General features: G+C 38.1%; 1 pseudogene; it reads left to right on the plus strand.

Moving 5' to 3' along the window:
- The window catches only part of LOC102812564, a 7,245-nt pseudogene extending 4,260 nt beyond the window's left edge, over window positions 1–2,985 (plus strand).
- Window positions 2,986–16,502: the final 13,517 nt, after the last annotated feature.

Consider the following 16,502-nt stretch of genomic DNA (forward strand, 5'->3'; position numbering starts at 1 on the left):
CCATAGGTGTTCAATATCTGATTTTCGGAAGTAGATCACAAGTCTTTCTTACAGGGTACCTCTGGGTGTACTTGAACTGCCAATGTTTGGGTGGGTTAGCAGCCAAGCATGTAAACTGTTTGCACCACCCAGGAACTCTGCAATTGGTGAAAGGGAAGCCATTTCTAAAAAACAGATGACAGTTGCCAGACTGACAGAATCATCAAATGTCACCTAAGCAGATATTGATTGCTGAAACAGATGTTGGTGTCATAATTTTGTGGAAATTCACAGGGTGCAATGTAAACAGACCATGTTGAATTGAAAGCCCCAAAGCAGTAATTAATCATATAATTCTATCACAAAAGCTTTTAAGGTGGTATCCTGGGGTTCCTTCAACCTCTAAAATAGCTTGCTCTAGTGGAACAATAAATATTTTCATATTCTCCAATGTTTTGTTATAATATCTGTACAGATAGTTTCTGATTTACAATATATTCGAATTATTATGAACCAAATTTACAACATCCTTTTTTTTTTTTTTTGCTTCTTTTTATTGTTGTTTATCATAAGTTGGTTCCAATTGCGAACCTGCATAGGATTTCCGAAGCTGTAAATCTTTGCAGAGCAGAAAACCTCATCTTTCTGCTGGTGGGCTTCAACACCAGCCTTGTGCTTCAAACTCCATTGCTTATCCTGTAGAGTGACCTTGCTCCCATCATACTATTGTTGTTGTTGTTGTTAAGTGCCATCGAGTCGGGTCCGACCCATAGCGACCCTGTACAGGGTTTCTGAGGGTGTAAATCTTTACGGGAGTAGAAAGCCTCATCTTTCTCCCACGGAGCGGCTGGTAGTTTCGAACTGCTGACCTTAAGGTTCGCAGCCCGGTTCGTAACCACTACACTACCAGAGCTCCTTCACCATACTATTAGTAATATATATTTATATAATGTTGCAATGCATAATTTTGCTTATGTTATTTTCAAGCATTGCTGAAAATAAAGTTGGTGTCTGAAGTTGTAATGTAAAGAAAATTGAACAATGTTCAACTCTAATGACTTACAACAATAGAACGGCCTGAGAGTTATTATGCTTTGACTTCATTGTTAAGATATTTTAGACCAGGGATATAGAGTGATTTGATTCAATGTTTCATACCATAAGAAACATCAAGTGTTAATATGACCCTGTGTTGTTCTAAGCACCCATATTTCTTATACCCTGAACAATATGTCTAACAAAACAAGTCATACCACTGAAAGTTTTAATCCAAACTTTGTGAAGAAGGCTCTTGATATGGATTTAAAGATGATGATCACTAAGGTCTATGATACTGAAGAGAAATTTGGTGAGATAGCATGTGAGGAAAGACTCCTCTTTGACCTTTACAACAATCACTAAGGGTAAAAACAGGATTTTGAAGGCAGCTAAAGGTTAGCATACAATCAGTGATTTTAACAAACGAGTGATTCACATAAAATCAGTAATTCCAACAAAAAAGAGGCCTCAATCTATGAGGAGAAACTATTGACAATTTGGACAGAAGACTAAATCCATGAGTACCCCAGTGAGTTTACCACTTGAATCAAATGAAAGCAAGCAGTTTTTTGAAAATTAAAGGAACGCAAATAGAAACCCCCTGTGAGTACTTTAATGCCAATAAATGCAGGTTTCATCATTCAAACACAGGTTTGACTTATATAATGTGGATCTGTATAACTGGTGGTATGGCGCTGTGAGTTAATGCGCTGCACTGCAAAGTTGGTATGAACCACAAGGCTGGTGGTTCAAGCTCACCAGTCGCTCCTTAGAAACTCTGTACAGGGTCACTATGGGTCGGAATAGACTCGACGGCGTTCAACAACAACAATAACTGTGATGATGGTTGTGTGCCATCATGTGGTTTCCGACTCACAAGAGGTCTGTACAAAGTTTCTGAGCCTGTAAATCTTTACGGGAGCAAAAAGTCTCATCATTCTCCTATGGAGCAACTGGTACATTCAAACTGCTGATGCTGCATTAGTAGCCTAGCTCACAATCCCCTACACTACAGGGCTTCTTGTGTATATTGGAGAAATAGGATAATCTGATGTTGAAGTTGCCAAAAAATTCAAGGATGAGCTGGACAGGGTGGAACATGTAGGAAAGAAGTTGTCAAAAAAATTATACACTCAAATGAATTTACTGAAATTTTTGTCTAAACTGAATCAGGAACTTTAGTTGCTTGAGTACATAAACTCAGTGGCTGATTATTGGTTAAAGTTAATAGGGAGATTCATGAAGCAATGAGACTTACTGAGAGAAAAAAAGAAAAGGGCCGTACAGATAACTGTCACAGATTTTCTGACCCCAAACACCATCCCTATTCTCAATGATAATATAGATGTTCCAGAATCTTTCACAAGTGGAATTATTCTTGCAATTGACAGAATGCCAACACCCCCAGCTCTTCTTCATCACTGAAGTACATTTTTACGTGTGTATGTATTAGCATGAAACTAAGTTTACATGTAATGTTTCCAACTCCTAAAGATAATTGTTGTTGTTGTCAAGTGCCATCAAGTCGGTTCCAACCCATAGAGACCCTGAACAGGGTTTCCGAGGCTGTAAATCTTTTCGGGAGCAGAAAGCCTCATCTTTCTCCCGCGGAACAGATAGTAGTTTCGAACTGCTGACCTTGTGGTTCGCAGTCCGATTCATAACCACTACGCTACCAGAGCGCCTTCCTAAAGATAATAACAGGCAATAACAATGAAAACTAAAAAAAAAAAAAAAATGTGCCTATATCAATATCAACTTAATGACTTAAGTCAGATATTGTCTGTACTTTCAGTCAGCTTGTCAAGGATAACAATACACACGCTCTCTGTATTTAACATCACATCCCTGAAGCAGAATTTCATGGGTCATGCTTTTATTGCCCGACAAATACAAATCGTCTCTGCTAATGATTTCCTTTCCAGGCACGCATCAGTATCAAGACCACCAAAACTCTCCTTCTCTTAGACATTTAAAAAATATCAAACATTTAGTATTCACTATTTGCTACTTTTATTAATTGCATCATCAATCCTTTCAACGCTTAGAAGTAAGAACTACCATGCTCCCCACTCTTGAGAATTATTATATATTCACTCTTCAGGTGAACAAAATGCAGCATGATAAATCCTAAGTAACTTTCAAATATATAGCAAATTAATAGTAGACACCCACAAGCTGATTCCAAAACTTATACCCATAACTATAAAAATGTAGTCTTTTCTTAATGGTGGGGCTTGAAGCAAATGAAAAGAATATTTAATTTAAGAATAAGGGTCTGAGATTGAAAAATCTTAAGCTTCCTTTTATTAAGTGCAGAGTAACCTACCTTCTGAATACATTTAGAAGTCTCTAAAATATAATGTTGCTTTGTGAAGGTAATATGGACACATCCCTGATGGCCTGAAGACAAATAAAATAGTTTAGAGTGAATCCAGTAAACTGTCCTTTCAGTGTTTACTGGATTCTTCAAATTCTTGAAAGAGCTATTTGATGATGTATCACTGTTAAACATACTGGAAACAAGAACTATTTTTCAATCAATAAGGTAAGAAATCATGATTCTAAGGCTTGCATTTGCTCAAGAAAGTTAATCAGTCAACTAATTAAAGACTCACTGAGCTTCAAATTTTCTTGATTCTTTTTCATCCCTGAATACTGCCATGTGTACTTTCCATCATCATTCCTTTTTGTTGTGGTTCCAAACCTAAACTGGTATACAGTGTAGGGACTCCTGGTATGGCACTGGAGGATAAGCACTATACTGCAAATCACAGGGTTGGTGGTTTGGCTGCTCAAACCCACCAGCTGCACCTTGTAGACCCTATTACTGTGAGTCTGCGCTAACTCAATGGGAGTTAACCAAAGCAGCAACAAGAAGATCTAGATAACAAGTGTATCCTATCTCAGGAGACAGAAACATTACCATGCCTTATCTTTACTAACCAATGCACACCACGACAGTGTTCAGATCTTTAGCCACTAGTTTTCCATTCCAGTCAATTAGTCAGGCTGCTAATCTCATGGTCAGAGTTAGAAACTACCAGTGGTTCTACAGGAGGAAAATGAGGCTTTCTGCTCCCATAAATATTTACAGACTCAGAAACCCTATATAGGGTTGCTGTGAGTTAGAACCACCACCACCACCACCAGACAATGCATATATATGACTTCTTTACCAACACAGTCCTCAATTTCCAGATCCCAACACCAGATAATACCTACTGCTTGCTTCCTTATGCCTGCTCTTAGCCTACTGGAGAAAGTCACTGGTTGATAGTTTATCTAGTCTGAGCATTATGGACAGCTTGGAGACTGATTAGAATCTATTGTAATAGTTGAGAATTATGGGATTAAAGAAGGACAAAATTATCGAGTTATTTTGCTGTGGTCATCCAGTTGTCCATGGAGATATCATCACCATCATAAATTTATGAGGAGGACTCTCATTGTATTTGTCTTGCTTTGGCTAGATTTCAAAATCAAAACATAATTAAAATGGAAATGATTTTCTGTTGAGAAATTAAGCTCTGAAATATTTCAAGTGACATTTGATGGATGTGCTTCTGACTTATTTCGATAGGCTCCATCAAATAATCTGGTAATGTAGACCAATATCCCTGAGCCTTTGATTTACCCTCAGAAATGTTAATGTGTTACATCTGTTGGAGTCTAGGCTATCTTGAAACTTGAGCTGACTTGGTGTCATACAGTCTGATGAGCTTTCAAGATCCAAGATGGATAGCAAAATAGCTTACTTGTATTTTTATGAACACTTTCCCCAAATTAGAGACTATTTTTCAAGCACACAGATGATTGTATGGGCATTTCTGTGTCTTTATTTCTAACACAAAGCTCAGATTATTTAGGTAAATTGTCATCTTCCAAAGGTACTTTTATTTGGACCCACCCATCCCCAGCATAGCAACTTCACAGTGTAATGTACCAGCCTTTTGCTGCCTCTACTGTTTCTGATTTTGTCCTCGTCTTTTTTTTCTTGCCTCATTATTTCCATCATGACTATAAAATGAGTTTCACATGCCTTAATTGCTACACTCGCTACCATTTTATGCTACAGTCCCCTAAACTCCTGAAGACCCCTTACCAGTCTGACTCTGCTTGTCCTGATTCTGCTGATATTGACAATAGACAATACATTATGCACTCAGTGAAGCACTTGCATCCCCTATGCCAGGCATGCATAAAATGCTTAATATGAGTTTGTAAAGTGAATGCATGAATAAATCCGACTTGCTGATTTCTACTATTTTTTGGTATCCCATCTGGCATTGCAACTGATCTTTTCCCTCCCTAGTTACTCTTCCTATTTCCCCATTACATTTCTGCTACCCAAACTGCATCAGGTTCTCATTTTCCACAATTACTACTTGGCAAGTTATTCCTTTTTCCCATCCACTTTCTGACCTTATCCGTCTTCTTTCTCTCTTATGATGGCCTATCTTTGACTACCACTGGCAATCTTGTGAGGTAAATATTTGGTTATAACCTCTGTGAATCTGTCTCCTACCTGTAAAATAGTACACTTAGGTGAGATTATGTTTGGGGGACACCAAGACTCAGAGAAGACAAGGGGGATGAGAGCTGAATGAAGCCCATCGATTTACAAGAAGCAATGGCATTGGTGCTAGGAGAACAAGCTGAGGTAAAAAAAAAATAAATAAAGACAGTAAGCTAAGTCTGCTCTTTCAAAGACATATGGCTGTCAAATGAAGAAGAGTGAACAAGAATTGCAACAAGATTCAGGAAATAATCCTAATGGAATAAATTTAAGTATTGTTATAAATTGGAAGTAAACAATTAGAAAATAGTGAGACTTTGAAATACTAAAGGCAGAAAGTAAGGTTGAGAGAGCATGATCTTGAAGGAACTAGAGAAAGATGAGAGTTAGCATGCACAGTGTGTATTGTTTTGTTTTGTTAGTTTCTTAGGTGCCATCAAGTTGGCTCCCACTCATAGCTACCCCAAGCAAAACAGAACAAAACGCTGCCCCAGGCCTGTGCCATCCTCACAATCATTGGCATGCTTGAGCCCATTGCTGCTGCTGTCACTGTATCATTCCATCTTTTACACTGACCACCGACTTTGCCAAGCATGGTGAACTTTTCTAGAGACTGGATGGACCCTCTGGATAATCTGTCCAAAGTACTTGCCATCCTCAATTCGAAGGAGCATTCTGGTTGTACGTCCTCCAACACAGATTTGTTCATCTAGAAGTCCATGGTACTTTTAATATTCTTTTCTATTAATAATTCAAATGCATCAAATCCCCACTCTTCCGTATTCTTTGTCCAACTTTCACATGCATATGATCAGATTGCAAATAACATGGTTTAGGTCAGGTCAGGTGCACCACAGTCCTCAAAATTCCATCATTGCTCTTTAAGACTTTTAAAAGGTCTTTTGCAGAAGATTTGCTTTAATGCATTGGTGCTGCGTGCTGGTAGTTGTGTGCCATCAAGTCAGTTCCAACTCATAGCAACCCTGTGTAGGGCTTCTGAGGCTACAAATCTTACCAGGAACAGAAAGTCTCAGCTGGTGGATTTGAACTGCTGACCTGTAGTAAGCAGAGCACTACACTACACTACGAGGGCTCCTCGCCAATTTCTTGATTACTGCCTCCATGAGCACTGATTGTGCATGCAAGTAAAATAAAATCCTTGAGAACTTCAATCTTTTCTCTGTTTATTATGATGTTGCTTATTGGTCCATTTGGGAGGACTTTTGTTTTCTTTATATTAAGTTGTAAGCCATACTAAAGGCGTTACTCTCTGACCTTCATCAACAAGCATTTCAAGTCCTGTTTGCTTTTGACTACTGTCCTATGCCAGGTTTCTTATACCAACTATGCAGTTCAAATGACTTTGCAGTCTGGCACTTTAACCCACAGTGCAGAATAGTTCTAACTTTATCATTAGAAGTTGCTGTTGTTGATGATGATTATCATCATCATATTACTGATAAAAAGAGGAAAGGCTCATTTTTCATAACTGTAAATACCAGCATGAAGAAGTGGTCTAAAATGTTCTTGTATTAAACTGAGCAGTGTGAGTCTCATATCTGGAAGAAGTAACCCAATAAGTGAACACTTGTATAGAGTAGGATTTTTGTTATCAGACACCAATGCTCAACAGGACTGTCATCCTAAGAAATCAAAGGACTTAAAAGAAAACTAGAATTGCATCAAAACCTAGGGTTGTTCGACTACATCATTACTCCCTGGGGATTGTTAACAGAAGTAGTTAGAAAATGAAACTGACAGGAAGACATTCTGAGAGAAAATAAATTTAGAAATTGGTTTAATACAGTCATGCAGATTTTTCTTTACACTATGAAAGCGATCCATGTAAGGAGGTTTTTGAGGGATAGTTTCCATTCCTGACACTTCAGGAAAAGTGAATTAAGTGGTATTGCTTAATTGACAAGTGTGATGAGCTGATACTACGAGAGTCTGAAGACCTTTTAAGTATATTGAATTGAACTACAATGCATTGTTAAAATGTATATAAAATTATCTTTGCTATCAAGACTTGAATCACCCTTCAAAGCATCAAATAACATAATGAAAGATTACAGAGCTTGAATCCACAACTGTTAAAGTGACTCCATCTTTTATGAACAAAGGTCATTAGTGTTAAAGTTGGTCTCTACTTTCCTTTAGGTTAATCAGTAGCTAACCCTCACCTTGAGGGCTTTTATATCAACACAATTTGAGAATAAGCAGAACAACAAAGAAGTTCCTGAAATTCTGGGGACCTCTGTCTCATGCCCCAAGTCCCAATAACCTTCTTTGCCCTTAATTCTCAGGGAGGCAGTGTTTGGTGGACATGCAGTCCCTCTGCCTCCTTTATATCCAACATACATTAAGCCTTCCTTGCTTTACCATATGCCTGTATCTGTGTAACTGACTTTCCTTGAGGCAGGCAGCCAAGTCGCCATTTTGTCGTATCAAACTGGTTATCAGGAGAGTATATTTTAATCGCTATTTTTACCATTTTCTTTATCTAATCACCTACCCCCTCTGTGGGATCACTGACTCATTCAAAACCTACTGAGTGTCCCCAATATGTGTCTACAGTGCAACCAGCAAGAAAGACCAAGTCTTGCACATCATGGAATTTACATCATAGTGTACAATACAGACATTAAATAAACAATTTCCATTGATATTAGACACCATGACGAAAACTGAAGTATAGGGTCCAGTTACTATGCCTACAAAAGGAAGAGGCTAAACTTCAGCAGTGATTTTCATTGTTTTCAAATAATAACAAGTAACAAAAAACAACCAACTCAAACTATCTGGCTTTTCCAAATAGAAGTTTATTTATTTTATTTAACAAGGCATTAGGTCATTGAAATGTGATGCTGTATTCTTATGATGTTATCATTGCTCCAAGAGCTTTCTATTTTTCTATTAAATGTCCTTTCTAAAAAAAATGCCGCTGATGCTTTTGAGTTATGGTGTTGGAGGAGAATACTGAAAGTGTTACGGGCTGCCAAAAGAACCAACAGATCTGTGTTGGAAGACATGCAGCCAGAGTACTCCTTGGTGACCAGGATGGCCAAACTTTGTCTCTCATACTTCAGACATATTGTCAGGAGGGATGAGTCGCTGGAGAAGGATATCATGTTTGGTAGGGTGGAGGGTCAGAGAAAGAGAGGAAGACCCCCAGCGAGATGGATTGGCCAAGTGGCAGCATCAGTGGGCTCACGTGTGGCAACAATAGTGAGGTTGGCCCAGGATCAGACAGTGTTTCGTTCTGCTATGCATAAGGTTACTGAGTTGGTACTGACTCAATGGCACCTAACAACAGCACCAACAAGCATGATGTGCTTCTCCAGAGTCTGATACCTCTTGACAACATCTCCAAAGTACAAGAGAGGAAGTCTTGCCATCCTGGCTTCTAAGGAGCATTTTGGCTATAGTTCTTCCAAGACAGATTTATTTATTCTTTTGGCAGTCTATGGTACTTTCAGTATTCTTCATCTACGCCATAATTCAAATCAATTCCTCTACTGTCTTCCTTATTCATTGTCCAGAGTTCACATGCACATGAAATGATTTAAAACACCATGACTTGGGTCAGACACAGTTTAGTGCTCAAACTAATATCTTTACTCTTTAACACTTTAAAGAGCCTTTTGCAGAGTATCTCTTGACTGATACTTCCATGAGTGTTGATTGTGGAGTCAAGCAAACTGAGTCCTTAACAACTTCAATATTTTCTCTATTTATTATGATGTTATTCATTAGGTCAGTTGTGTGGATTTTTTTTCTTTTTTTCACATTGATGTGCAGTCCATACTAAAGATTAAAAATTTCAACGGCCATTAGTATTTTAAGTCATCATATATGACTCTGTAGGATAAGCACTGGACTGCAAGGCCAGTTTCAACCACAAGGTCAGTGGTTCAAACTCATCAGCTACTCCCTCAGAAGCCCTATACAGGGTTGCTATGAGTCAAAATTGACTGGACAGCATTTACCAACAACAACAACACTTACCAGCAAGCAAGGTTGTGTCATCTCCATATTGGAGGTTGTTAGTAAGTCTTCCTCTAATCATAACGACACATTCTTCATAACTTCTCAGATTATTGTGGTGCTATGATCAATGTGCTGGGCTGCAAAGTCATTTGAACCATAAAGTCAGCAGTTCATACTCACCAGCCGCTGCTCAGAAACCCTGTACAGGATCGCTATGGGTCAGAACCGACTCTACAGCACTTAACAACAAGAACACCTACTAAACAGAGTCTTGTCATGGTGTTGTAGGTTAAGCACTGAACCACAAGATTGGAGGCTCAAAGTCACCAACCATTCTTAGAAACCTTATACTGGGTCACTATGAGTCAGAATCAGCACAACAGAACTTGGCAACAACAAATTGAATAAGTATTGTGAAAGGATACAAGTCTGGTGTGCTCCTTTCCTGATTTAAAACCATTCAATATCCCCTTGTTTTGTTTGAATGGCTAACTCTTGGTCTACATACAGGTTCCTCATGAACATAAGTAAGTATTCTGGAATACTCATTCTTCGTAATGTTACCCACAGTTCATTATGATCCACAATGTCGAATGCCTTATTATAATCAATAAGACACAACTAAACATATTTCTGGTATTCTCTGATTTCAGCTAAGATCCATCTGACATCAGCAATGATATCCCTAGTTCCACATCCTCTTCTGGTTCCAATTGAATTTTGGCAGCTCCCTGTAAATGTCTGATGCATTAGCAACTGTTTTCTTTTCTTTTATTGTTTTATTATTTTCAGTCAAATTTTACTTGCATATAACATTAAAGATATTACTCAATGATTTCCTCAATGCTTTGGGTCACCTTTCTTTGGAATGGGCACAAATATCGATCTCTTCTAATCAGTTGGCCAGTTATCGGTCTTCCAAATTTCTTAGCAGAGATGGGTGAGACTCCTGCACTGGGTCAGTTTATTGAAATATTTTGATTTGTCTTCCGTTAATTCCTGGAGTCTTGGTTTTCACATGTCTTCATTATAACTTAAACTTCTTCCTTCAATACCATTAGTTCTTCATCATATGGTGCCTTTTGAAATGGCTGAACATTGACCAATTCTTTCAGTAACTGTGTATTTATTCCTTCCATTTACTTTGGTTGCTTCCTGCATCATTCAATATTTTGTCCATAGAATCATTCAATATTGTAATCCAAGGTTTGAATTTTTTCCATCAGTTCTTTAAGCTTGACAAATGTTGGCTGTGTTCTTCCCTTTTGGCTTTCTGACTACAGGTCTTAGCACATTTCGTTATATTTTATTTTGTTTTCTTGATCTGCCCTTTGGAATTTTCTGTTTCATTTTTTTATTTCACCATCTCTTCAATTCACAGTCCCTTTAGCTTCTTTATGTTCAAGATCATTTTTCAAAGTCTCTTCTGACATCCATTTGTTTTTTGTTGTTCCTTTACTGTCTTTTTTAATGATCGTTTGCTTTCTTCATGTTTGATCTTGTGGTCATCCCACAATTTTGGTCTTTGGTCATTAGTTTCCAATGTATTAACTCTGTGCTTTAGATGGTCTGTAAATTCAGGTGGGATATATTCATGATCATATTTTGGAAATTTTAGACTTGTTTTAATTTTCCTTAGCTTCATCCTGAGCAACTGATTGATCTTTTCCACAATCAACCCCTGTCCTTGTTTTGACTGATGATATTTAGATTCTTCATAGTCTCTTCTTGAAGCAATGCTGTTTTTGACAATGAGTGTGACACATTCTTCTTCAGTTTGTTGTTACAGGCATAGTAAACTATATGATTGATTCAAAATCGCCAATAAAAATACATTTAGTTCACTAATGCCTAGGATATCGACCTGTTGTGCAGAGTTGCTGTGAGTCAGAAGGCATCTAATAAGAAGTATATTTCTCACATTTATTATAAGAAAGCTAAAAATCAAACAATAATAGTTACAAACTTCTTAATGAAAACCATGTCTAAAAGAAATTCAAATGTATTCCCAGAAATAATAAAGAAGTGTTGTTTTAGGAACCCTACAAATGCAAATTTCCTCAGTTAGATTGTTGTTATGTGTATAGGGTTTCCAAAGAGTGGCTGGTGGGTTTAAGCAGCGGACTTGCAGTTGGGAATCCAGTGCTTATCCTACAATGCCATTCCAGGACTCCATTAGCTTAGTAGTGGTCACGAATGCAATATTTGACATAGAGCATCTTCGTGTTTTTGTATTTATTATAATACATTGTTTGAGATATGTCTTTAAGTAAAAATCAAACATTATGTTTGTGGAGTTCTGAAGAAACTTAGAGACATTTTAAAGTTAAACAATAACAACAACAACAACAACAACAACAACTGGAATAAATGGAATCAACCTCACCTCCAGAATCAGAGATCTTAATTTTTTGCATCTTATGAGGAAAAAAAACCACGACTTCTTTGTTGAAAATATTAAGATAAGAAATGAATAAACATTAGTCTTAGTTCATGCTTTTGATGCTATCAAAGAGCAGTGATTTCTTAAACCTTTGAAGGATTTCACACAGACCTTACAAACTCATGGAAACTTTAATGATATAATGAATTCAGAGATGGGTAAATCCTTCCCATCTGTAACTAATAAGAACTACAAAAAACAGTATTCACTCTTTATCTGTCTGCACACATTCTAATCTCACAGACAGCTGTAGAATACAATATCGCCTGGAAGGGGTTACATGCATTATTATTAGATATACAGTTTACTTAGGCCGTATTTTTTAAATTAGGTTTGTAGACGCACTCTGACATGCATTTTACAGAAAACATAATTTTATTTTATCAGTTGTGGACATCCAGTTGGCTAGGTTTTAAACAGTATAAGTCCATGCCAGAATCTTCTTCAACCAACAAAAGACAAGCATTATGACCTGTTGACCCAATAATTTCACTTCTAAGGAAATAGCTACCATAAACAAATCATCCTAATAACAGATAATTGTTTTATTCATGAACATTTTACATAATATTTAAATTTGAAATCATAATTACTGATTTACCACAGTATGTTGTTATTGTTCTTAGGTTTGTCTAGTTAGCTCCAACTAGGTTTGTCTAGTTAGCTCTATCTCATAAAGAACAGAACGCCACACTGCCCAGTCCTGCACAATTGTTGCTATACTTGAGCCCATTGTTGATGGCACTATGCCAATCCATCTCATTGGGGTCTTTCTCTTTTTGGCTGACCCTACACTTCACCAAGCATGATGTCCTTCTCCAGGAACTGGTCCTCCCAGATAACATGTCCGAAGTATAAAAGACAGTCTTGCCATCCTGGCTTCTAAGGAGCACTCTGGCTATACTTCTTCCAGCACAGGCTTGTTTCTATTTTTGGCAGTCCATGGGACTTGAAATTCTTCTCCAATACCATAACTCAAATGCATTAATTTTGATATTATCTTCCTGTTTTATTGTCCAAATTTCACGTGCATATAAAGCTATTGAAAATAGCTTTATGTGCAAGTGCACCTTAATTCTCAACCTTTATCTCTGCACTTGAAAACTTTAAAGAGGTCTTGTGCCAAATACAATACATTGTTGGATTATTGACTGCTACTTCCATGAGTATTGATTGGGATCCAAGCAAAATGAAATCACTGGCAACTTCAATCTTTTGTCCATTGATATGATGTTATTTATTGGTTCATGTCAAGATTTTTGTTTTCTTTATACTGAGGTGCAATCCATAAAGAAAACTGAGATCTTTGATCTTCATCAGTAAATATTTTAAATCTTCTTCACTTCCAACAAGCAAGGTTATATCATATTTGCTCATCATACAGATTGGATAAGTATGGTGAAAAAATATAACCCAGGTACATACCTTTCCTGATTTTGAACTATTCAGTAGCCCCCATACATGACCAGAAGATGAAAAACAATGCAGTAATAGGAGGTGTTATATAGGTGAAATAAGGAGCTCTGGTACCATAGTGGTTATGAATCTGGCTGCTAACCTCAAGGTCAGCAGATCAAAACAACAGTCATTCCATGGGAGAAAGATGACACTTTCTGCTCCTATAAAGATTTAAAGGCTTGGAAACCCTATAAGTGGTAGCTATAAGCTGGAACTAACTCCATGACACACCACCACCACCATACAGATGTAATAAGATAGATTATGCGTTGCTTATTATTGAGTTTGTGGGGATTTATTATGCTAGTCTATTTTGTAAATGTTAGAAATGTTCTATAGTGTAAAATCTTAGTAGATAATAAAAAATATTTACAATTGAATAATGATTAAATAAAACTCGAACTACTTCAGATAGGAACTTTTTAATAGCAATTAAAACCCAGCTACAGTGATTCAACAAGTTGTGGCTTCTTTCCTTAATAACAAGATGCCTTAAGATATACATAATTCACCCATTTCCTTGTGTTGTCTGAACTGCTACAGCTTCAATCATTATGTCTACATTCAAAGTATAAGAAAGGAGTGTAATAACCTTCAGCCTTTCAAGAAGCTCCTGCTCGCCAGGCAGTCACAGTTGCACAGAGATGTCTCCCAGGTATGAGCCATCATTATAAATTGGGTACTACTGGTATCAAACCTAGTTCCTGGATTGAGGTGAGTCCTACTCCACACCTGCAGAGCCACTCCTGGCAATCCCTGGAATAGTGAGAACCTTCATGACCAGCTGCCCTGCTGCCCCCAGCTGCTTTGGGGTCGACATGAACTGCTTCTGGACTGAGTGCCCAGAATGAAAAATGAGTCATATAGGAACTCCATCTAGACCTGGATGCTACCCCATCTTACCCTTTACCACCAACCACATGAGCTCCTTGACTGGCAGGAACCCACTAGAGTTTTCTTTTTTATTTTTTGCTCTTGAATTTTCTTTGCTGCTCTCTGGTCTTTTTCTCTTTTATTCAACCCTTTTCCTAATTGTGTTACTGTTTTTTCTTTCTTTTTATTTTCTCGCTTTGTTTTTTGTTTTGTTTTTAATATATTTTTAGTTCCCTCTTTTTTCTTTTTGGTTATTGTATTCTATTTCTAGCTGTGTCCCATTTTTCTTCTTTGTTATTTTCTTTTTTGCTGTTGTTTTCATGTTCTTTTGTCCTTTTTTCTCATGCATGTGTATGTGTGTTTGCTTGTCTCACCTTACGGGGGACAGCAACTGTGCCCATATAGACAAGGGTACCCTCTGTGATTCTGCCCCACATCCATCAAACTCATTCTATCTAAACTGAGGGTGGAACTGAGCAAGCTTCCATTCTCTAATTATACCATCAGGAGACAATTGGTGAGTACCTAAGAGCACACCAACATACAATCATCAATTAAATACAAAAACAGCAATGCTTTGTTGTCTAGGAGATGACAATTTCTTTTTACATAAAGAAACAAGACAGACTGACTAAAACAAGTGACCAAGATGTAGATGATGAGGAAGTCAAGTAGATTTCAAGATAAAACAGGCAGTTTTAAAGTGAGGAAGAAATTAATAAATTATAAGGTACCTCAAAGAAAATTAATACACCTTCACATCAAAACAAAAATGAGGGACTTCCGGTTTTGGAGGCAGCAGAAGCAGAATCAGGTAGGCCAGGCTCTGTGGGGGAGGAGCTGAAAAACCAGAGACGCTGCTTTCATGGAACAGCTCCAGAGCTCTGGATCAAGCATAAGGGGCAGGGTGTCAGTTTCCTCACACCCACCAGTGGAAAAATCACTGTGTAAAGGAAAATATTGTGATTTAGGAATCAATCAGGACACGGGACTCCCTCTGTGGCCACCCTGCCCAGGCTGAGTTCAGAGTGCGGGGCCACAGCAGACTGACAGAGTGAACCAGCGCTAAAACCAGCACGGTGACATTTACAACAGGAGGTGTGGGGAGATTCTACATATTTTTGCCTCCTTTTCCCTGTAGCACCTTCTCTGCCCAGCTCTGATGCCTTCAGGTAGGTGGTAGCACACCCCCAGAAGAGTCCAGTGTTGAGCCCACAGTTTTCCCATGGCAGAGAGGAAGAGCCTCATTGGTCCCAGGGGCTGATTATTTGGCGGCTACTTATGATCTCTGACTCTGGGACCCACCCCTAAAGTTAACTTGTGCAGGACCCTTTAATGCTGCTTACCCAGCAAGAAAAAAGCAGGTCTGGCCAGACAGACAAACGGTATGAACACTCTGTAAAACCTCAGTGTGAAAGGATGCAACTATTTGGAGAATTATGTTGTGTATAAGCAGATACCTAACTGAGCTTCAGAGACAAAAATAGTACACAATCTTTCCCCCATTAACTTCTCTATATCTATCTGCGCACATCTAACGTGGTGAATAGAGGAGGGGCCTGAGTGAGTGGACACACCCACTCACTGTGGGAGGTTTCTATGGTGCATGCACACTACCTGCACAGCAAAGGCAACTGGCCCATCGGCTAAGGTTTTATTTTTGTTTATGAGTGGTGGTTTTTATCTCTGCTTTTTATATATTGCTTCTGGTTTTGGTCCCATTGATCACACTTTTTTCCTGGAAGTGGGAGCTTTGTCTTCCTATGTTACTCAAGAAGAGACAGCAATCATGGCCTTATAGCTAGGCTGCAAGCATACCCCATAATATTCCACCATTCAGACAAGAACCTATAACAGCTGCTAGGCATCACATGTGAAAAGGGAAGCCAATCTCCTAATCACATCCACCAGGAAACACTCAGTAAGCTTAACAACACAGCAACAAACAACTATTTAAGCATTAAAAACCCACCTAACTACTGAAAAGAACAAAGAAAACACAACCAAAGATCTCAAAAAAGAAAAGAGTAACTGAGAAAAGACAAGGGGTTTCCAGAAGAGGAAGAGCAGGCTTTGGATTTGCATAAGAAGGAATTGAGAAGAATGATATGGAAACAAACTCAAATGCTCTGAAAAGGGGTGGAGGAAAATAAAGAAGAAGTCAGGAAAGTACACAGGAACAATCAAACAAGATTGATACAG

The sequence above is a fragment of the Chrysochloris asiatica genome, unplaced genomic scaffold (genome assembly GCF_000296735.1).
Source record: "Chrysochloris asiatica unplaced genomic scaffold, ChrAsi1.0 scaffold00004, whole genome shotgun sequence".
Classification (NCBI taxonomy): Eukaryota; Metazoa; Chordata; class Mammalia; order Afrosoricida; family Chrysochloridae; genus Chrysochloris; species Chrysochloris asiatica.